Raw genomic sequence first — 23,058 nt, 5'->3', positions numbered from 1 at the left:
ATATATACCACAGTTGTGTTGGTAGCTTTAGTATGGTCTTGTTTGTGATCATTTGGGTAAATGTCCCAAAGTGGGATTGCTGGGTCATAGGGGAGCTCTATGTGGAGTTTTTTGAGGAACCTCCATACTATTTTCCAAAGTGGTTGAACAAGTTTTATACTCCCACCAAGAATGCAGTACGGTTCCCTGGTGGCCACATCCCCTCCAGCATCTGTTGTAAAAGTATGGAATGCTTCAGGAATTTGCCTTCATCCTTGTGCATGAGCCATGCTAATCTTCTCTGAAATGTTCCAATGTTTCTGCTACGCATTTCATTTTGTGCTCCTGCACTTGGCGAGTGATTATAGGTGCGTCTACACCAGTAGAATCAGCATAAATCAAGCCAGCATTTCTTCATTTAAAATACAAGGAAAGGATACAGGTTGCCACATTGTAACAGTGAAATGTACAAGACACTCTATGGGGGGGGGTGCGTGGAGTGACATGTTGGGGAGGTATGAAGGGGCGGAATGGTAGGGGAAAGACAAAGGAGGGGGCAACAATGCTCAATAAGAAATGGACTCATTACCTTACTTATGTAACTGTAACCCATCTGCACAGGAAATTTAAAATAAAAATATAAATTGAAAAGATACAAGGAAAACTTCTGTACTTATAGGAAGTTGTATTTGTCACTCAATATCAGCAAGGTATTGGTTTTAGGACCACAAGCATATTAAAATTTTGGATGCTCAAATTCTCTACATAAACACAGTGTATAATTTCCATTAGAATCTGCCCACAACCTAGTGCACGGTAATTGTTACGAAAATTTTTACTACATTCTATGTTTGTAGTGAAAAATAAAATTATATGCACTATCGACTGATACCATTTTTTTCAGATAATTTATTTATTGTGAAAATATCGTACAGAGGGGATAATGGGCAAGGTAATGAATATATATACATATATACATATATATATATGTATATTCATATATATACATATATACATACATATATATACATATACAAATATATAATGTTTTAAAATCAAAATATTTTATATCCTTTTAAAAAATTTTTTATCATGAAAATACCATACAGAGTTGTTACAATTACAGAGGAAAGGTAATGAGTATATATTTTATCAAGCATTATTACTTCCTCCTTGGTTTCCCCTTCCCCTCATATCTTCCACCACACCCCATCCGCTCCCCGAACTGCCCGAAGTTGCAAAGTTCGAATTTCAGCATAACGACTTGTACATCTCATTGCTGCAATGGGTCCACCTGTATCCCTATTTAAAAGGTTTGCTTTTGCCCTTCCCATCCACAAACTATATCAATATCAAATACAATGAAAGCTGGGGTTATACCGTGGGGAGGGACATAGAACACAAAAAAGCAATCATCTTATTAATATGTTTGAAACAAATGCAAGAAGGAAAAAAATATGAATATTTATATTGGGGTTCATTTCACGTAAAATCAACTTATCTGACCTTTTCTGCTTGTCTCAGACATACACTAGTTATTGTCAATAAGGGAAACCATGGGACCTATGTTTCTTTGGGCCTGGCTTTCTTCACTTAATATACTTTTATCCAAGTATTTCCAGTTCTTAACAAATGGGTCAATGTCATCCTTTCTGATGGAGGCATAGAATTCCATTGTGTATATATACCACATTTTCTTGATCCATTCATCTGCGGAGTGGCATCTGGATTGGTTCCATATCATAGCTCTCTTAAAGAATGCTGCAATAAACAGTTGTGTTGGTAGCTTTAGTATGGTCTTGTTTGTTACCATTTGGGTAAATGCCAAAAATTGGGATTGCTGGGTCATAGGGGAGCTCTATGTGAAGTCTTTTGAGGAACCTCCATACTTCAACAGATACAATCTATTCAACATTAAACAACTATGTACTAATGGGCTAAGAACAGAAAAGAAGAATTTGGCAAACGAGAAGTTATTAGGTTTAGGGAGAAATGTGGGGAAAAGTAGGATTAGAGGGATGTGGTAGGTAAAAAGAGAGTGTATTTGGCCAAGTCCTAATTTCAGAGAGGGAAATAGTTTGGGAAGAATTATTGGAGAGACTTAAAAAAACAAGAGAAAATGGAAAAACAAAACTTTACATATAAAGTGAAACACAAAAATTATGAAAGGGTAAAGAAGTGATATTGAGAGAAGAAAAGCTAAAAAATAAAAGTTCTTAAAATTATATAGGTAGGAGTAGATAATACTACTATTAAAGAATTTAAGCCTTAGAGGTTTTGAATTGAGTAATAAATTTCTGGGCTAAATATGTACACAAGGGAGATAAGGTCTAATGATCGATGACAGGTATGTATCTGAGGATGAGCAAAACAGCAATTAAGTCACCCAAAAAGAAGAAAGGGAAGAAAAAAATGAAAAAGAAAAAAAAAGAAGAGATAAAGAAAAAAGAAAAAAAGGACCAAAAACCCAGTAGAGATTAAAACACACACAGACACACACAGACACACACACACAGACACACACACACACAGACACACACACACACACACACACACACACACACACACACACACACACACACACACACACACCTAAAATAAAAATTATGCGAGGACAAAAAAGATTAATAGAAAACAATTTTTAAAATATAATTTCAAACTTTTTTAAAAATTAAAAAAAGGTATAAAAAAGAGTTCTTTGATTGGGAAAGGGGGTGCGTGCATGGGAAGATCTTTTATCTCCCTTGTGTTCTAACCAATCTCTTGGTGGAGTCTCAGGTCTGCTTGTGGTTACTGTCTGGTCTGTCTTGATTGGTTACTTAAGTCAGTTTGTTTGAGCAGGCAAAAAAATGCTCTGCTTTACCCAGGATTTTGTGATCCTCCTCCTCGCTAGTTCAGTGGGAGGGAGATCTGCTTTGATTATCACAAAAGAAGGAGATGGCAAAGAAGGAGATGGCTGTTTCCTCTAGTTTGGAGATGGTGTGATGAGGCTAGGTTCTGGGTAGAGTTGAGGCCTTTCACCAAACAGTAGCTTTTCCCTGAGGGGATAGCTTCTGATATACTCACAAAGCCCAGCCTAGAGCCATTCTCAGGGTTTATGTATACTGAATTTCAATTGTTTTTCTAGGTTGCTGTAGGGAGGGGCAGCCTCTGTCTCTGTTTACCCAGAAGAAAGCCACACCTGTGGGGACCAAGGATCTTCTGCTTGAGCTTGGTGACTTTCCCTTGGGTGGAGCTAAGCCTGGAATGTCAGGTCAGCTTCCTGTGACCTGATAAATGACTCCAGTTTTCATCCAAGGCCTGAGTTGTTCCTAGATCCTCAGCAGGGCCTTTTTCAGTATCAAAAATGGAGATCTCTGGTGCTGGGGGTGGGGAGAGGTGGACTTCCCCCCTCTGCTTCCTGAGAAGGAGTGAGGATGTCAGGGTTCTACTCACGCTGGAGTGTTGGTTCCCTGGTCATCTTTAGTCTGTGATCTGCAGGATGAAGATATTTGCTCCTTGCCAGTTCTTGCTGGTGTTGAATAGAATCCGCTAGCCCCCTGGGTCTGGCTCCTTTGTCCCGGATTCTCTGTGTTTAGGTAGGGTGGCTATGGCCGCCACCACCAACGCCTTGCCACAGCTGCAAGCAAGTGCTCAGGTCTGCCTGGATTTTTCCTCTCTGGCCAAACTCTCTGTACAGTGATCGCACACTTGGTGTGATTCTCTAGGCTAGGACTGTTCACTGGAACACTAAACTGCTATCTATGCGAAAAATTGATAGCCTCCAGCTTCATTTCCGCAGTCTTCATTCAACATTCATGAGTATATTTCTTATCAAGCATTGTTGCCTGCTCCTTTGTTTCCCCTTTGAATCCCTTCAAATCACTCCCCCTTCCTAATCCACCTCCCAGCCAAATTGTAAAGTTGATTTTTTGACGTAACATCTTGTACATCTTATTATTGCAATGGGTCCAGCTGTATCCCTATAAACAGTTTGTTTTTGCCCTAGCCCTCCACAAATTATATCAACCTCAAATACAATGAAAGCAGGGGTTATACCGTGGGGGAGGGACATACAAAGCAACAAAGAAATCATCTCATAAGTATGTTAGAAACAATTGCAAGAAAGAAAAACCATTTGAATCCTTATCTTGGAGTTCATTTCACCTACCATCAACTTATCTGACCTTTTCTGCTTGTGTCAGGCATACTAGTTTATGCAAATAAAGGAAACCATGGTACCTATGTTTGTTTGGGCACGGCTTACTTCACTTAATATAATTTTTCCAAGTCTTTCCATTTCTTAACAAATGGGGCAATGCCATTCTTTCTGATGGAGGCATAGAATTCCATTGTGTATATATACCACATTTTCTTGATCCATTCATCTACTGAGGGGCATCTGGGTTGGTTCCACATCTTAGCTATGGTAAACAATGCTGCAATAAACAAAGCTTTGCTGGTACCATTAGTGTGCTCTTGTTTGTGATCATTTGGGTAAATGCCCAAAAGTGGGATTGGTGGGTCATAGGGGAGCACTATGTGGAGTCTTTTGAGGACCCTCCATACTACTATCCAAAGTGGCTGAACAAGTTTACACTCCCACCAACAATGCAGTAGGGTTCCCTTCTGTGCGCATCCCCTCTAGCATCTGTTGTTATTAGAGTTCTTCGTTATAGCCATTCTAATTGGAGTGAGGTGGTATCACAATGTTGTTTGGCATTTCTCTTATGGTTAGGGAAGTTGAGCATTTCTTCATGTGTCTATTGGCCATACTTCTTTCTTCTTCAGCGAAGTTCCTCTGTAAGTCTATAGCCCACTTATTTATTGGGCAGTTGTTTCTTTGAGGATTTGTTGTTGGGGCATTTAATTTTGTGAGTTCCAGTTATATTGTAGATATGAGACCCTTGTCGGTTGTATGTTTAGTGAAGATCTTCTCCCAATCAGTGGGCTTTCTGGTGATCTTGCTAGCTATGTCCTTTGCCATGCAGAAGCTCTGCAATTCCATGCAATCCCATTTGTCCAACCTTTGTTTAATTTGTTGTGTTTCTGGGTCTCTTTTAAGAAAATTTTGGCCTGTGACAAGGAGACCCTAGGTCACTTATTTCATCCTTTGAAGTTTTTAGTGTGTCAGCTTTGACTCCGAGGTCTTTGATTGTGGAGCACATGGGCAGCAAAGATGGCGCTGAGGGGGAGTAGTGTGGGCAGAGCCCAATTTGCTTTACGTTCCGTGACTAACCATCCCGTGGAAGCTTAGGTGCATGATAAGGTTCTTCTTCCTCCCCTCCCATGCACACCTGGTCTTTTTTGCTTTAAAAAAGAGCTTGCTCTGAGTTAATAAATGAATTTCCTGCTTCACTTGACTCCCTGCTGTGTCTGATTATCTCCCTGGCTAAGGGAGGCCAGGGAATGAGGAAGCAGCCGCACTTACCTTTCCTTGGACCCCATTCATCTTTTGTGGGATGGACGAAGACCCAACATCTGGCACCCAACGTGGGGCTTGAAGGGAAAAGATACCAGCGGAGGCTAAGCAGTCTCACAGGGTAAGTGAAACCCTTAGTATGGGTAATGCTATTTCACAGAAGTAGGAGGAGGAGGCAGCATTAGGCCTAGAGTCAATAAAGGAGGACTTGAGAAGTGAGAAGGAAAAGGAATGGGTCAAATTCATCCAATAATGCACTGAAACATGCACAGTGGAAATCAAAATGAAGGTGAAAGTTACCCCCTCTGACTCAGGTGCCCCGGGTGGATCCTAGGTCCCCACTCTATTTCCCCGATTGAGGGAGAGGTACGGCGCCCTACGCAACCTGTGAGAGGGACCTGCAAGACCTGGACCCCTACCAACCTTCCATGGAGGGGCCGAGGGGTGTGGAAATAACCTAATTGGAGGCCTACCCTGGAAAGGAAGGGCCACCCAGGACCCCGGACCCTGGGCCACGGGATTTGCTTCCCCAAGTGTATCTGGTAAATCTGGCCCTTGGAATGGTATCCATGGGAAGCTAAAGATCTTAAAGAGCTCCACAAGGCAGTGGAGGAGGATGGCCCAAACTCTCCTTGGGCCCAGACCTTATTACAGGACATTGCTTATCACCCATGTGTCCCTAAGGACTGTCTAGATGTGGCCAAAGCCTTCCTCACTTGTTCTCAGTTTATTAAATGGTGCCTTTCTTTAAGGAGGAATGTAGAGTGCGAGCGGAGAATAACTGGCAGGCTCAATCTGTGATACCTATTACAAGGGATGGGGAATGGTACTCCACTAGGGTCCAACATGCCGCAATACCTGGCTCATACCATGACCAGGTGATTCAGGCAGGACTTGCCACGTGGTACAAACTGGATGATGGGCCCACTGAGTCCCTCATAGCAGGAGTTACACAAAAACCTGGTGAGCCTCTAGTTGAGTTTGTAGATGGAGTCCAACAGAGTATTAACCACAAGCTGCCAGCAGAGAACCTCCAAGATCAGTTTGTAAAGCTGCTGCTCTGGGAAGAGATGAATGCAGACCACCACATGGCCTGCATGGGATTGAGAGAGTGTTTTCTGAGAAGATGGGTGATGGCCTCACAGGATGTGGGAATGCAACAGCACCAGTCCCAATCATTAGCTTTAGCTTTACATGTTCAGACATCTGCAATGACTGTGGCTATTACTCAAGCACTGACAGCCCAGGGCCAAGGAACCCCAAGACCATCGGGGAAAGGGACTTGTTTTAAATGTGGGCAGGAGGGGCACTTTAAGAGGGACTGTTCACAACAATCCCCTGCCAACTGGCCCTAGGGGGGCCTAACCTCCCCCTACACCCTGACCCAGGGGCAGAAATGGATACCATTGGAAAAAGAATTGTGGATCCAAGTTTGATTTAGATAGGAAGCCCTACCTGAGTGGAGTGGTGGCCATTGATAAAACCTAAACTTGCAGTCCTCCACCTTCTGGTGGAGATAAACCTTGGGTACATATGCCCTTCTATGAGTCCTTGGAACACACCCATATTTGTTATTCAAAAGGCCTCTGGGGCTAGGTGTAAGCTCCAAGATCTATGAAAGGTAAATGAAAGGATGGAGCTAGTAGGAACATCCCTTAGAGGTATGCTCTGGACTCCTGCTATACCTTCAGAATATACCTTGGTGTGATTGATATTAAAGATTGTTTTTTTCTGTCCTCCTGCATCCAGATGACTGTAAAAAGTTTGCTTTCTCCATCCCTTCTCTTAATTTTTCCCTGCCTGATTGGAGGTTTGAATGGACGGTGCTGCCACAGGGAATGGCAAATAACCTGGCCTTTTGCCAACAATACTTGGCCACACTTTTAGGGCCTGTGCTGGGTTCAGATACCTCTCTTGTGTTTGCCTACCCGGATGATATAATTGTGGGGCACCAAGACCTAGGACACCTGGAGGGCCTTCTGGCCCAGGATCGCATCATATTAAGAAAGGGGGGCTTCACCATAGCACTCAATATAATTCAAAAGTTACCTTCTTTTAAGGTGCTCTGGTTCCACCTTACCTTGACTCAAGCCAGTCTCCTTAAGCCTTTGCTGGATATTCCAACCTCTCTGACCTTATCCCAACTTCAGAGCCTTTTAGGGGAAACCAATTGGCTGTTTCCATGGGTTCCTGTTCCTAAAGAGAGTGTGTGGTGTGCCTTATTTGCCCTACTAAAAGGCAGGACGCCGCAAGAAGTTATTACAGACAGCCATTGGGCAATATTTTTGCAGTTCCAAAAAGCCCTGGATGAAGTTTTCCTGAAGAGGTATTCTATTTTTGAGCCCATTTCCCTTTGGTGGTTTGGAGGTGTTACATTGATTTCTGCAGTTTTAATTCAAAGGGAGGAGCCATTAGAATGGGTTCACACTCCCCTGGGGGCACACCTCAGGTACAATCTCAGGCAGACCAACTTGCAGAAGCTATAATCAAGGGAAGGACCCAAGCCCAAAGGCATATGGCCTTGAGCCTCACTCCAATGTTTTTCCTTCTTGGATGGCAGACATTGAGCGGCTCACTTAAGCCAATGCCTCATCTTGCTCTCTCCTTAGAGGGGTTTCTAGACCAAATTGACTGCCACCACAACTGGTTCCTTTGATTTTTTTTAATAAGAGTTGTAATAGTTATGAAGGAGTATCATATTAATTTTGAATTGCATTTCTCTAATGACTTCTGTTCCCAAAGCTTAAGCCAGCATAGAAGTAGCATTAAACACAACTTTGTAAACCCACTGGCGATTTTCATAGATTTTGGAATACATGTCTATTCAGAATTTATGCCCAGTTTTAACCAAGCTTCTTGTTAATCTCATCTTTAATCTCTCTATACAAAATCAATCATTAATTCAATGTAGTAGAAAGGAAAAAATTAAGTATCGCCTAAAAATTTTCATTTTTCAATTACATGACATTGCTTAAATCATTTTCTGTTTACACTTGAGATTATATAAATTAATTTATTTAGACCTTTTACAAGGTTATACGAATTTTATTTATTTTACATTGATTGATCTTTCCAAAGCCTGTATGTTTAATTTTCCTTGGTGTATTTCAGTATCATGTAGCTCATATTTCAGAGTGAAGAATAAATGGAAGGAAGCAAACAAAAAATACAGTTCCTCTCATCTGATGAAGCCTCTACAAGAATGAGGAAAGAGTTCATCCTTCTAAGGACCTACGATAGGATATCAAAAAGATAATTCATTCTAATAGGTCTTCATTATCTTTGCAATGTAACACAAATGATTTAAAACACAATATACTGCTCAGATACTTATATGTTTTATCAGGTTTGTATATTTTCATATGATTTCACCTCAGTCTACAACATTCCTTCATTATTCTGTCCCTGATATTTTTACACTATCAAGACATAAGATCAACAGTTTGATTTACAGCATGAGAAATTATCCATCTGGCTTCCTTGGAAGCAGTGCATAGTCAATTGATAACATTATTTCTGGTTGCTCATTACATGTAATGGTTTCTGTAATACATAGCACATTCTACTTAGTATTTAAAAATCTGCTTTGTTAACGATATTATATGGATAAAATTGGGGGAATAAACTCTTCCATCTCAGAACATTTTTATAGGTTTTTAACTGTAAAAGTACTGTACAGAGGGGTCACAGTTACACACACACACACACACACACACACACACACACACACACACACACACACACCATTTTCTTGATCCATTCATGTACTGAGGGGCATCGGGTTGGTTCCATATCTTACCTATGGTAAATAATGCTGCAATAAACATAGTTGTGCTTGTAGTTTTAGTATGGTCTTGTTTCTGATCATTTGGGTGAATTGCAAAAAGAAGGATTGCTGCGTCATAGAGGAGCTCTATGTGGAATCTTTTGAAGAACCTCCATTCTGCTTTTCAAAGGGGTTGAACAAGTTTACACTCTCACCAAGAATTCAGTAGTGTTTTCTTCTGGCCACATTCACTCCAGCATCTGTCCTTGTAAAAATATTGAACGCTTCAGGAATTTGTTTGTCATCCTTCGAAGGAGCTATGCTCATTTTCTCTGTATCATTCCAGTTTTAGGGTATGTGCTGCCAAATTGAGCACAAAACATTTTTTTATATATAAAGTGTAATTGATTTTCTTAAACTAGAGAATTCAACAAAAAGTAAATACAAAAGAATGGTCATGAAATATGTATTTCTTACATAAGCACAGATTTAAGAAGAAACTCAAAATTGATATGTCAAAAACAAAGTAATTCCAAATATTTGTGGTTCCAGAGATGTGTAGAAGGAGGAGTTCAATTATTCTCTACAAGGCACCTGTCATAATGAACATTGCAGCAAGGGTTAAGGTTTGTTAAAGTTTTAATGCTTTAAATGTGTTTAATTCTGGGAATTTGCTTAAATATGCTAAAATAGGGACTGTTTCGCAGGTCATAAAAATTTTCCATGAAGTAGTTAAGATTTATGGTAGCAGACATATATTACTAAGTATTTACATTTCAGAGTTTATAGAAACTTTACTAATGAGAAGTTGCAAAGCCTTTGTGTAAAGAAGCAGAGTAGAGTTAAGAATTTGTTAACTACAATTTAGAGCTTCCTTACTTTATGTGTTAGCGAGGAACAAGTGATGATATAAGCCATATACAAGTGACGAGATGAGCCATAAATAGTAATCTTACTGGGTAACTTTAAAGACTACTCATAGCCTATAAAACTCTTGTTGAACATCATAATCTTAGCCAGTTTTAAATGTACAGGAATATGAGAATATAGTAAAATCTAATATGTAGTATACTTCAAATACTGGAAACACGTAACTGATTTATTTTTCATTTTATTAATTATGAATATTTAATTGTTGGTTTTATTTATTTGTATCATTGTTTTCCTTGTAGTAATATAATACAGTTTTGTAAGTTGTCTTTTGGAGGTACTTTGAGAAGGTTACTGGGATGGTCAACCATTTTTATAGGTGCATGTGAGTTTACAAATAGCAAATTTAAGAACAAAATATTGATTAAAAATTTTATCAAGTAGAATCTAAATCAGGAGTGCTGATAAATTTCCACACCTAAAATCTTAGCCCTAGGGCGAAGCTGACATATTACAGAGTTGAGGCCACAAAAATGAGAGACTGTGTTTTGTTCTCTTTCTGTTTTTGTTGGTCATGAGGCTTGAAATCTGGAACATGTGTGCTGTCCCTCAGCTATTCATCTCAAGGCTAGCGTTACCACTTTTGTCACAGCACCACTTCCATCTTTTTCTGCTTATGTGGTGCAGAGGAATCAAACTCAGGGCCTCATGCATGCAAGGCAAGCACTATATACCATTGAGCCACTTTCCCAGTTCTTGAGAAACTGTGTTTTAAAAAAAATCATCTAAAGAACATTTGTTTTAGCTTTGGGTTATATATTGAAATATATGAATATCTTTTATATTTTTGTGAATTTTCATACTACTTAATTTATATTAACTTCAGCCACTTTATTATTCTCAAAGTCATGAAATATCTCTGAGAGATTGCTATTGTGAAAATTGTTTTTGCAAATCTAATTTCTTGAGTCATTTTTAGTTTTTTATCAAAAGCACTTTATATTTTATGTTGGTGGGTTATTGTACATTAAATACCTTCAAATGTACATGTGGAATCTAAAAATAGCTGTATGAATATTCTCATATAGCTCTTATTTATCTGTTATGCACTTTCAGTATTATGATATTTCTCTCTATCTTTCACTCTATCTCTTTCACTTGCTTTCTCGTTCATGCTCCATGTCTGCTACTTAGCATTTCTGCTGGTGTACTATTATCTTTCAGGATCCACTGGTTTTGTGAGAACATGATAGGGACCATCAGTTACAATGGCATTCTTTAAGAGTTATAGCAGTCATGTGATATTATTCTTTGCAATGCTAAATGGCAAAAAAAACAGATCTAAAAATTCCTTTTCACTTTTACTATTATTATAAATTTTATCTCATAAGAATCATTGGGATGGATAAGATACTTTATCCTGTTACCTAAAAGATCTTTTTCTTTTATAAATAACCTGTTTCTTTTATTATCAGTAAGTAAATACATGTAATGAAAATAAAGCTATCCTATGGATAGATTTTCATCCCTGTAGCAGGGATGAAAAACAAAGTAGTGGCAGAAGTGAGTACAAAGGATAACCATCATAGAGCAAAGATCCTCAGAGCAGTTTATCATGTACACTTTGTGTGAATGACAATGTGCGGGAACTATAGCTTAAATCACTGAACAGCTGATATATACGCACATATATTATGTATGTATAATTTTATATTTGCATATATATGTGTATATGCCCTTATATATGTACACATGTATGCTCCTATACACATGAATACACACATACATACACACATGTATACATGGAGAAAGACACATAGTTACAGCCAACACAAGTTTCACTACTTGTTGAATATGGCTTAGACGGAATGCTTGGAACCAAATATGTTGAAGATGCATTTTTCTCTAGAAGTACTTTTACCACTCCTCTTATCTCTTAAAACTGATAGGTTTTGACAGAGTCAACTTGCAAAATGCAGTACAAGTGATAGCAAGCCACTCGGAAATCTCATTAAGTAATGGTCATATGGTGTCTCCCTGTTTCCAACAGAATGCTTGCTTTTGTAGACATTCTCAACAACCAAAGTAGCTGGAGAATAATCTGGTAAAGAATAACGTTATAAGGCTTTAAATGGCATCCTTCCTTGAGCTCTTTTCCAAGAGCCAGCATCAATTCCTAAGCAGATGAGTGAGTCCTCAGAAGACTGGAGCTCAGGTCAATATTTAACCAACCCATTTGAAAAGTCCTATGTGAGAAATGCTGACTGAGGTCTTGCGGATTTATTGGCCAAGAAAATAAGAAAGAATACTCCAGTGGAGTCTGCTTAGCATGGGAAACCTGCTTTCAGATCTGAGAATGGGGCTTCAAAGAGGCCTACCTCCTGGAAAGGCTGGCAAGCCACTGGGAAAGATGTGTTCCTGTTTTTCTTTTCTTCACTGTATAGGAGTGCCTACTAATCTTTTACTGTTCCTGCTGCTTGTTCTACTTACTCATGCTCAACGTTCCCTTATTCAAGGCTCTTTCTTAGAAGTGTTGATGACTCCAACATCTGATGAGTGTCCTGAGAACATGACTAACTCACCAGAGTTAAGTACTACCCTAAAAGCCCCTCTTATGGAGGCTATTAGACAAGTCATATGTAAATATAAACGTATTGGGGGTTTTATGACGTCAGTTCAGCAGAAGGAATTGTTTGTAAGAGATTTACAAGAAGCTGTAGGCACGGCTAGAGCAGAAAGAGTGTATGGCTATTGGAGATTTCCCTTTAATCCTAAAGCATATACAATAGACTCATATAGATATCCTGTAGATAAAAAAGATGTAGAGGGATATATAGACCAAAAGCTAAATAAGATTCCTAAAATGTTGGTAGATGGAAGGTGGCAATGACTTATCAGAGGAAAATAGTGGGATCCTCCATTATCTAGAGGACCCCAAAGACTTCCCCCAGATCCATAGCCTTTTACAGGTGTGTATGATAAGGATGGCAAACGTTGGGAAAACTACTTAGGAGAAAGAACTTCCTATTACTCTTTTATTTACTGAGAGACTTGCTAGATCTAGGCTTCCTTGGTGCTTACTATCAAAGAAGGAACAAGAAAGCTCTTATGAGACAGTTAAGGCCTCTATGGAGAAGAGTAAATGATTATGTGAAACGGTTACAGAAAAGACACTATGAGCTTGAATTTGATATATGGCCAGATTTAACTAAATATACTGACTATCATGATTTTTGGCCACAAATTGGGGACCCTCTAAAGAATGGCAAAGAAGCACAATTGCTTAGAAAAGATTTGAAATGCATAAAGTACAAAACTAAGCAAAAGTAACTATGAAGTACTAGAGTTCATGCCTTTCTGTTCAGCACCTTGCCCATATGCTCTGGTTAATGGTTAATAGGTGATAAACATCGAAACCAATTGTATTTCTTAAAAATAGAGGTAAAGCTGAAAACAAGTGCCTATCTTCATAGCTCATCATCCAAAAAACAAGATCAGGCAACCAGCTGGTGACCACCCCAGAACAAAGCCTTGCAGCAAGATTGTGTAACCTTTTGCCCTTTCTCATGGAGAGTTTTTCTATAAAAGCTTGTTGTCCTCTGCAATAAATCACACTCAGCATTCACTCCTCTTGTGTGTGAGTTGTCTGTTTGCCATCTCCCCACCTATTCCAGTTACCTCCATTAGGTGTCCTCCGTCGTCCCGACAGAGCCGTTCCACGGCAGAAAACATTTTAATGCATTAAAGTTTGAAATAATTTGCAACCTGTCAATAAATGTGTAGAACACAATTATACCAACTGACAAAAGATGATATGCATTTCATTTATGTGCTTTTGGGCTTGGTGGGTGACTTTAGGTGTGTCTACACAAGTAGAATCAGCATGAAAGAAACCAGCATTTCTTCATTGTTACAATGAGTAACAATGAGATGTACAAAACACTCTATCAGAGGAGGGGTGGAGGGAAGAGGTGGGGAGGTGTGAGTGGAAGGGTTGATAAGGGAAAAACAAAGGAGGGGGGTAACAGTGCTCAATAAGAAATGTACTCATTAACTTACTTAACTGTAACCCCTCTGTATAGTATCTTCACAGTAAAGACATATATATATTAAAAAGATACAAGGAAAACTTCTGTACTTACAAGAAGTTGTATTTGTCACTCAATATCAATAAGGTATTGGTATTAGGACCACAGGCATATTAAAATTTTGGATGCTCAAAATCTCTGCATAAACACAGTATATTATTTATATTAGAATATGCCCAGCACCTAGTACAGTGTAATTGCTATGAAAAATTTTACTACATTCTATGTTTGTAATGGAAAATAAAAGTATATGCACTCCCACCAACAATTCAGGAGGGTTCCCTTCTGTCTACATGGAAATGGAAAAACTTGGAAAAAATTATATTAAGGGAAGTAAGCCAGGTCCAAAGAAACATAGGTCCCATGGTTTCCCTTATTTGCAATAACTTGTATGTGTTTGAGATAAGCAGAAACGGTCAGATAAGTTGATGTTAGGCAAAATGAACCACAAGATAAAGATTCAAATGGTTTTTCTTTCTTGCAATCGTTTCTAACATATTTATAAGATGATTCATTTGTTGCTTTGTATGTCCCTCCCCATGGTATAACCCGTTTTCACTGTATTTGATGTTGGTATAATTTGTGGAGGTGAAGGGAAAAACAAATAGTTTAAATAGGGATAGAGGTGAACCCATTGCAGTAATGAAATGTACAAGTCATTATGATGAAAAATGAACTTTACAAATTTGGTGGGGGTAGGAGAGGGCGTGGGGGAGAGATGGATAGGGATGGGAAGGGGAAACAAAGGAGGAGACAACAATACTTGATAAGAAATATACTCAGTACCTTGCCCATGTAATTGTAACCCCTCTGTATGCTATTTTCACAATTAAAAATTTAACAAAATAAAATAATACTTTTAAAAATTATATGCACTCTCAACAGATAAAAATTTTTTCAGATAATTTTTCTCTGCATTTTGTGGATGGAATTGGGAGAGCAATTTTGAAAAGCACAAATTTCATCACCAAGATTTGTCTGCAAAATACAACAGGGATCTAATACAGCATTATTGAAAGGTATGGAACTCTGAGGAGAAATACTTGAATTGAGATATTATCAGAAAGTATAAGCACACAAGGACTTTTTAGAAATGCTGCTAGATTTCTCATGGAGAGCTTTCATAACACTTTGTGAAACACAATTCAGAACCTCACGGAAGTGTAGGCAGTTTCCCTCACCTTTATGTCAGGCTCAGTCATTATAAATCAACATATAGCTAATCTGGAATAATCCTCTAATAAGAAAATGATGATGGAGTGTTTATATGCAGAAAAGCTGGGAAGACTATCTATTTCCAATTAAGACTGAAAGATTGACCCCCATCCTATTGTCCCAGGCCCATACAGACTCCAGGCAAAATCCCAGATATGTGTGAACTCCATTGAAGTACAGGCAGGACAATCCACCTAAGCCCAGCTGTAAATATCCCATTGAGGGCCCATGTGAAAGTCCCCCACCTTCCTTGACCTAGGAGCTTTTCATTAAACTCTACCTTCTTGTTCAGACCTCCTATAAAAAACCAGATCCTGTCCCAGCTCCTCACACAACCTCAATCCTGCAGGAAGGGCTGTGCCCCTCGCTGTCTGTCAATGAACCGTTCTCGCCTGTTGATGATCGAGTCTGGCCTATTCCCTTTCCATTCTACTCCATTTTCCTAACATATGGTTCCTACATCCAGGAATGGAAAAGTGCGAGGAATAAACTGGATGCCCTCTACAGAGGGGCAACCCACCTCTTTGCCACCTCTAATGGAGATTCTCTGCTATTTTCCTCCTTCTTCCAAGGCCTTTCTGAATTGGGAGTTCACAGCCCTATGAGCTTACTTTTTGCTAAACAGCCTCATGAAAGACCTCTTGGCCTTGGCCTTTGGAAGTGGTGCAAGCAGGGGAGGGCCATTCTGCTGTGGCTTGCAGTATTATTGACCCTTGCATAAACCCCCTATTCTCTCTCCATTACCCTGTCACTGGACTCTGATCTCTAGGCAGGAGGCTTTTTGCCACTTGACCGACTTCACCCACCACCTGAAAGCCTAGTCTGAGAGGAGGGGCCCCGACAAGGACTCCAGGACTCCAGGAGTCCCTCCCTTGCTTCCTGTCTTTGGGGATCTCAGTAACTCCAGGAGTCTCCACTTTCCTGACCCCCTGACTGACCACCATTAGTTAGGATCTTTGGGCATGCACTGTATTAATTATTGGGTTCTGTCCGTCTGCCTTCTCAAAACACCAAGGATGCCTGGAGAAGTGGGACAGGCTCCAAAATCCTACCAAATTTTCCAAATTGTCTCCCAGAGACACCTCATTAGCATGCCTGCAGTTTAATCTTAAGACTCTGGGCTGACTAATTTACAGTAAAAAAAATGCTTCATATATCCCTCCCCCATGGTATAACCACTGTTTTCACTGCATTTGATGTTGGTATAATTTGGGGAGGGAAGGGAAAAAAATTTAAATAAGAATACATGTGTACCCATTGCACAATGACAGGTACAAAATGCTATGTCAAAAAATGAACTTTACAACTTTGAGGAGGGGGGAGAAACATGGATTTGGGAGGTCAGGGATTGTAGGAAGAGGCAACAATGCTAGGTAAGAAATATACTCATTACCTTTCTCATTTAATTTTAACCCCTCTGTACGTTAATTTCACAATAAAAATTATTTTGTTTAAAAAAATGACTTGTTTTTCTACCAAAATCTGGTCTTCTTACCATGGCCAACACTGGCCTAAATTTGTAACTTTAGGTTTTAATTTTAATGATTTAAACAATTCTCCAACGAAATGATGAGGAATCCAAGGTACCCTAAACATAAGCCCTCCTCTACCTCTGCTCCAGAAAACTTGCCCTCTGCTTGTTCTGTTCTGTCCACCAAGTCCTTCTCTGACCTCTACTCCAGAGGTCCCCCTCCCTGCTCTCCTGCCTTACTAATCCAGCACTTCTCTGCCATGAGCCTCCCAATCATCTCCTCTAAAAATGTAACTCCTTATCTTATCGCATCTCAGTCTGTCTCTCACCCACTTCTCTCACACCCTCCCTTTCTATCTCTTTTCTTTGATGACCTCGAGCAACAAAGATCTTTATCTCCTTCCTTGCTCTTCTAACTACACTCTTGCTATTTGCAGTTGGTCCAGATTTTCTAGGCTAAAACTATCTGTTTCAAGCAAACTCCTTCTGTTAATCCCTGTCCCTGTGCCCGCCTGTCTGCCTGCCTGTGTAGCTGACACAAGGTAGGGATGGGCTTAGGCCTCCAAAGGTAAAAAAACAAGCTAACAACCCTGTTAAATATCACTGTAAACAAACTACTCCATACGTATACATTTCTCAACCCTTTTCTATAGCTAATACGCCTTTTTCCCTTACAGACCCTAATTAAATGGGTCCTCTACTCTGGACCTTTTGCTAATTGTCACTGACAGTGGCTAGCTGGCAAACACACTGAGGACAGCCTCTCTATTTTACTCCTCTCTCCCTTTACCACCCTGAAATCCCATAATCGGAACAAACCAGTCCTTTTACTTTTGGGGACTTAAACAATAATCCAATCCTTTTCTCTTTCCTGAGACAACTCAGTTCAAAATCTAGATTCTTGGTTTCTCCTCAAGGAGACTTCAGAAGAGAAATCCCACCCTCTCACTTCTTCCAATAACTCTCTCTATTCAATTACTCAAACACACATTTCAATATGTTCATGATGATGCCACATATTCCTTTAAATGTCTTCAGGTTAAAAGTTCTACATATTCTCCTTAAAAACCTGTTCAGTCATCCCCTCCCCCAATTCTGTCTACAAGCCCTGGAAGCTGACACCTAGGAAGAGACAAAGGCCAAATGATGGGTTTTTCTACAACCCCCACTCTTCCATCAGCCTTACTGCTCTCTCCTCTTCACTCTTTTAAGGGTTAATATATTCAATTCATATACTAATCTGACTCATCACCAAAACTGATTTAAAGATTTTCTGCTTTTTTCAATGTTTATTTAAGGGTGGAAATTATTTGTTAAAATTTGCCCTGCATTTTTTGGTATTGTCTACTTTTCTGAGATTGACCACGTGGTGTTTTCATATTGGGCAAAACAATATCACTTTGCCTCTGGAATTCCATAAAACTTATGGCCGATTTTTATTTTTTTTAAACGAAAACATTGGTTTAAGTGTGTGTGTGTGTGTGTGTGTGTGTGTGTGTGTGAGCATGTTCAATATAATCTCATAGTACATAAAAACTGCATAAAAAGTTATCTTCTTCTATTTCTTAGTACTGATATTTCCTATCAAATGTACCATTTGTTAAAAGAAAACATTTTTATCAAGGTAGTAGTAAAAGGAACGAGACCCAGCTCAGCTCCTAGCCAGCTGTGAGGAAAAACACCAGTAAGGAGGTAAGAATTGTCTTAAAATATTTGTTCAACATATTTGTTTCTGTCTTCAGAAAGTTCGAATATGTAGCAGATGATATGAGTATGCCTTAAAAGACAGCTTTTGAGTAAGTCATTATGTAATAGTTTGCTGTGATTTACATTAAAACTAGCATGTAATTCTATATGTCCATATAAATTTAAGTGTCTTTAACCAGTCTGTGTATAAACTTGTAAGCAACTAAGCAGGAGATATGACAATTCATCTGAGGAATGTAGTCTAGCCCTGATCCTGCCTGGGACCATCCCTACTCCACCATGGTACACTGGACTCCTGTTTGACTCCATCACACACAGCTGATTCTTGGTAAAAGACATCTTCAGATTTACAAAAACTAAGACTCTTGCGGGACACTCTCTTTGAACCTTACCCAGCTAGACCTGAATAAGTCAGCTATGTTGTTATGCTATTGAAGCATGTGTAGGCCAGGAGTGCTCCTGTAAATTTTGGTTATCAGGTTTTCCAGGCAGCCAAGCTGTGCTCAAACTCTCATCCCATCTATTGAGTTTTGTCATGAGTTCTGGAATGTATTTTTGATCAATTCTTGATAGGGTGCATGTAAGCTCTCTTGATCCCATAGATCTCCTTGTTGATTTAATTGGATGTAATAAAGGGTTTTTGTGGCAAAGATTGCAGTTCAAAGCAAGGCAGGGAAGAAAAATCGCTCTGAGACTCTATCTCCCAACTAACCACCTCCGAAGAGCCACGCTGGAAGTTGGCTCAAAAATTAACCAGCCAAATGCTAAAAGTGGCCCCGTGATTCAAAGTGGTAGGGCGCTAGCCTCGAGCAGAAGTGCTCAGGGAAAGTGCTCAGGCCTTGAGTTCAAAGCCCATATGCCATGCACAAGCACCTAGACCCCCAGGAAAAGGTGGAAAAGAGTAAGAGGAGATGATGTCACATCAGCCACACTTTGCCTGCCCTTTCAAATTTAACCAGAGCCAGGAGGTCAATAGAAATAAGTTGAGAAGCTTGTCCATCTAATATCGATATCTGTCTAACTTCTAACTGGACGGGTATTTATATTCTTGCCTTTGTTACCTGCTATTTATAGGAAATGATCAAGGTCTCTCACCAGGCCCTTAACTATTGCAATCTAGCCCTAGCTTTTGACTAGTTATGGGCTCATGGCATAATTGGAAATTTTCTGGATTGTGCTCAGGTTGCGTTTTCCTGTGTCACTCATATCAACAACTCCTGCCACCTTGCAGCCTTTTGCCTGATCTCAGCATTTACAAGTTTCTCTCTAACAGGATAAAAGCCCTCAATCAGGACCTGTGACCAAGCCAAGGTCATCCTATTCCTACAGGCAACCAGAGGGTTCGCATACACTGCCCTGGACCCAGCACAGACCGGGAACTGAAAACCCAAACCCCATTGACTTCTCCACATCCCAATGCCAGCAGGAAGTAACCAGAAAAGACCATGAGGCCCCTCCTCCTTTATACTCCTTCAAGGTTCCAAATGATGGGAATCTGCTTTGTTCTCTTAACACCATGCTACTTCCGTCTCAGCCCAATTATTTTTATGTACCCAAAGATCCTATAAGAACTTCCCTCTCGCTTCTTGGCCCTCTCATTTTATGTATCTAAGGGTGGAATATGAAGGGTTCACCCCCACTCTGTTGTCCCAGGCCCATACAGACTGCAGGCAAAATCCCAGTTATGTGTAAACTCTTTTGAAGTGCAGGCAAGGCAATCCACCTAAGCCCAGCTGTAAACATCCCATTTGGGGCCCAACTGAAAGGCCCTCACCTTCCTTGACCTAGGGGCTTTTCATTAACCTCTACCTCCTTGTTCAGACTTCCTAAAAAACCCAGATACTGTCCCAGCTCCAAGCTCCAAACCCACTGGAAGGGTTCTGCCCCTCGCTGTTCCTCAATAAACAGTCCTCACCTGTTGATGTTACACTCCAGCCTATTCCTTTTCCATTCTCCTCCATTTTCCTAACAAGGGCAATCTGTATTCCATGATCCAGAAGAGAGAAAATTAGGTAAACATCCATTCACAGCCTTCTGAATAATTCTGATTCTGCTAACATCAGTTATCTAGACATACCTGTGTCCCATTAAAAGGATTTTAAAATTTAAACTTAAATTTAGAATGAAATTAGTTCCAATGAATTACATTAAGATATTTAGAAACAACTGAGAAACCTAAAGGTTTATAATATTTTTTATTGGAATTGATGTGATTGATAGTGGAATATGGTTCTGTATATTTTAAGCAATTTGTAAAAAGAATTTGCAAAATAAAATTTACACTTGCAGCAGACTTGACACATTAAATTTTGTATATTGAAAGGAACAAAATCCTCAAAAATGTGTCAATGCTGTCCTCTTATTTATCTGTAAAGGTTTGTGCTTCTGGTCTCTTACTATTTAAACTTCAAAAAATGTAGTCTTTAGATAGTTGTGCAAAGGGGTTTCACTTCATCACGTCAGTTTTGAATAGAGTGTATGTTGATTTCAAACTACTATACATCTGGATCATTGTCCAGCACTCCATTTTTCTTCCTTCCTATCCTTTCAAGTTTCCTATTTATACTCTGGCATATGTACTTTGAGTGTTATGACTGTATTAATCCACCATCTCCCTCTCTATTCTTCTGTCCTACTCCCCTTAAGCCCAGATCTCCCTTTTAAGATTTGTTTCAACTTCATGGTATTTTGTTCAATATCTCTGCCTTTGGCACTTGGCTTTGGTATTGCCACATTTTCTCTTCTATGTTTGACCTACATTAATGAGTATATTTTTCCACATTTTTAATCTCTAAGTGGCTGAGATAGGTATTCTTTACTATTCACCTTCTGTCCTAAATTCAGAATTGGACCTTCAGGACCATCCAATACAGCTTTTCTCTTCTCTACACACTGAAGATGGAAGGAAAATCTTTTCCATGCTCTCAGCATGATGCTATCCTTCATGAATTTCCATCACTTACTATTTCAGCAGTCTGAATTTAAAGTCATGTTTTCTGCATCATATTCACACAGTTTAAGTGAATATCAAGGGTAATTTATCTAGTATTGGAATTTTAGGAATGGTCTTAATTTCAGATGATAGAAGCAGGATTCAGTTTAATTATGCAGATTCCATTATATAGTAAGCTTTGTAGTCTTCTAAATTTTTAATAAATTTAGTTACTTTTTATTAATAATTTAAAAAGTTTTATTTCAGTATTTGAAATCTTGCCCCAATTATTTTAAAATTTTCATGTTTAGCTAGACTGAATTTTCCCTCTCTTTCCCCCACTAGTTCAGGTTATGTCTCCTTTGGATTTATGGTTTGAGAGTCCAAGGGAAGAGGGTAAACAGAGACATGATCATTACTCAGATATCTCCTTCCTCTTCTGTTTCTCCTATTCTTGTTGAGAGGAAGACTGGAGCAGGGAACAAGAGTGATGCTTGACTTCATCATACAAGGGAGCATTCCTGGCATGTCAATTGTTGTTTCTTAGAATCATTTAAACTGATTACTCTTGTCTTCCCTGTAACAGTAACCTAACTGTGGTGCCCTGGGTGCAGGAGGAAGCACACTAATAGGTTATTACTTGGAAATTGGTATTTTATATCTCAACTTACTACTACAAAAAATATAAAGCTTTGGCTACATAAATGCAAAGGCACTGACTGTCCAACAATACCTTAGTGAGGAATAGGCAATTCCACTCAGCTCACCCCACCTTTCTTCTCCTCCCTTTCCCTTCCCGCATATGTCCTCCGATACCTCCTTCTTTTTTTGTGTCTCTCCTCAATATTTATCTCTAACTTCTATCTTGTTATCTTTCAGTAGCAAGTGATTTGGATTATCAGACAATACATAAATAATTGAACAATTTTTTTCTTTTTTTGAGATTATTCTTAAGAAGTGAGTTCTAGAAGAGCACCAGTTACTTATACCTAGCTACTAGTTAGGTTCAGATTTGACAACTGCAATTCGAAGCTATTTGAAGTAGATAAGCCTAAGTGATTCTTTTCTACACTTGTAGTAAAAAGGAAGAAGTGAAGGTGTGGCTCTGGTGGTATAGTGCAAACATTGAGAATTAAAGCCCAGATAGAGCTCAAAGCCTGGAGTTAAAACCCCAGTACTAGCCCAATAAAAAAAATGAGTCGTTCATCTTTGAATAGGGAGATTTCTCCAAAAATTCATACCCAGGACAATTTTCAAGGTTCAAGACTATTTCAAAGGCTTTTTTTTTTTTTTTACATATTAATCCATTCTTCTGCTTGATTCACCTTATGAAAAATAGGAGTCACACTTCACATTATAAAGTATGAGCAATGCTAAACAGTTCTTACCATTTTTCAATGTAAAGGAAACATGGGAGAGGAATACACCTCACTTGGGTGAGCTAGGTTTGACTCACTGACAGACTTTTGCAAGTAAATGAGGGTTTGTTGACATGTAAAGAAGTCTGTTCAGATGGGAGAGAACAAGTTAGCTTGAATCAGAGTAAGTTTATTCCTATGATATGATAAAGAGAAGCTCATCTCAGAGAATACTCTGCAAAAAGTAATTTCAAAAGGATTAAAAACCCAT

At 39.2% G+C, this 23,058-nt stretch overlaps 2 non-coding genes across 2 annotated transcripts; both read right to left on the bottom strand.

Annotated features, from left to right (window-relative positions):
- Window positions 1–218: 218 nt before the first annotated feature.
- LOC122127623 lies at window positions 219–321 on the bottom strand. The gene has a single exon (XR_006151222.1). It is a non-coding gene; the product is annotated as a U6 spliceosomal RNA (small nuclear RNA).
- A 9,095-nt stretch (window positions 322–9,416) lies between these two features.
- LOC122127628 lies at window positions 9,417–9,522 on the bottom strand. Its single transcript, XR_006151224.1, has one exon. It is a non-coding gene; the product is annotated as a U6 spliceosomal RNA (small nuclear RNA).
- Window positions 9,523–23,058: the final 13,536 nt, after the last annotated feature.

The sequence above is a fragment of the Dipodomys spectabilis genome, unplaced genomic scaffold, assembly GCF_019054845.1.
Source record: "Dipodomys spectabilis isolate Male_0828 unplaced genomic scaffold, ASM1905484v1 ptg000305l, whole genome shotgun sequence".
Taxonomy (NCBI): domain Eukaryota; kingdom Metazoa; phylum Chordata; class Mammalia; order Rodentia; family Heteromyidae; genus Dipodomys; species Dipodomys spectabilis.
Note: the sequence above shows the minus strand (reverse complement) of the source record. Positions and strands in the feature narration are given on the sequence as shown.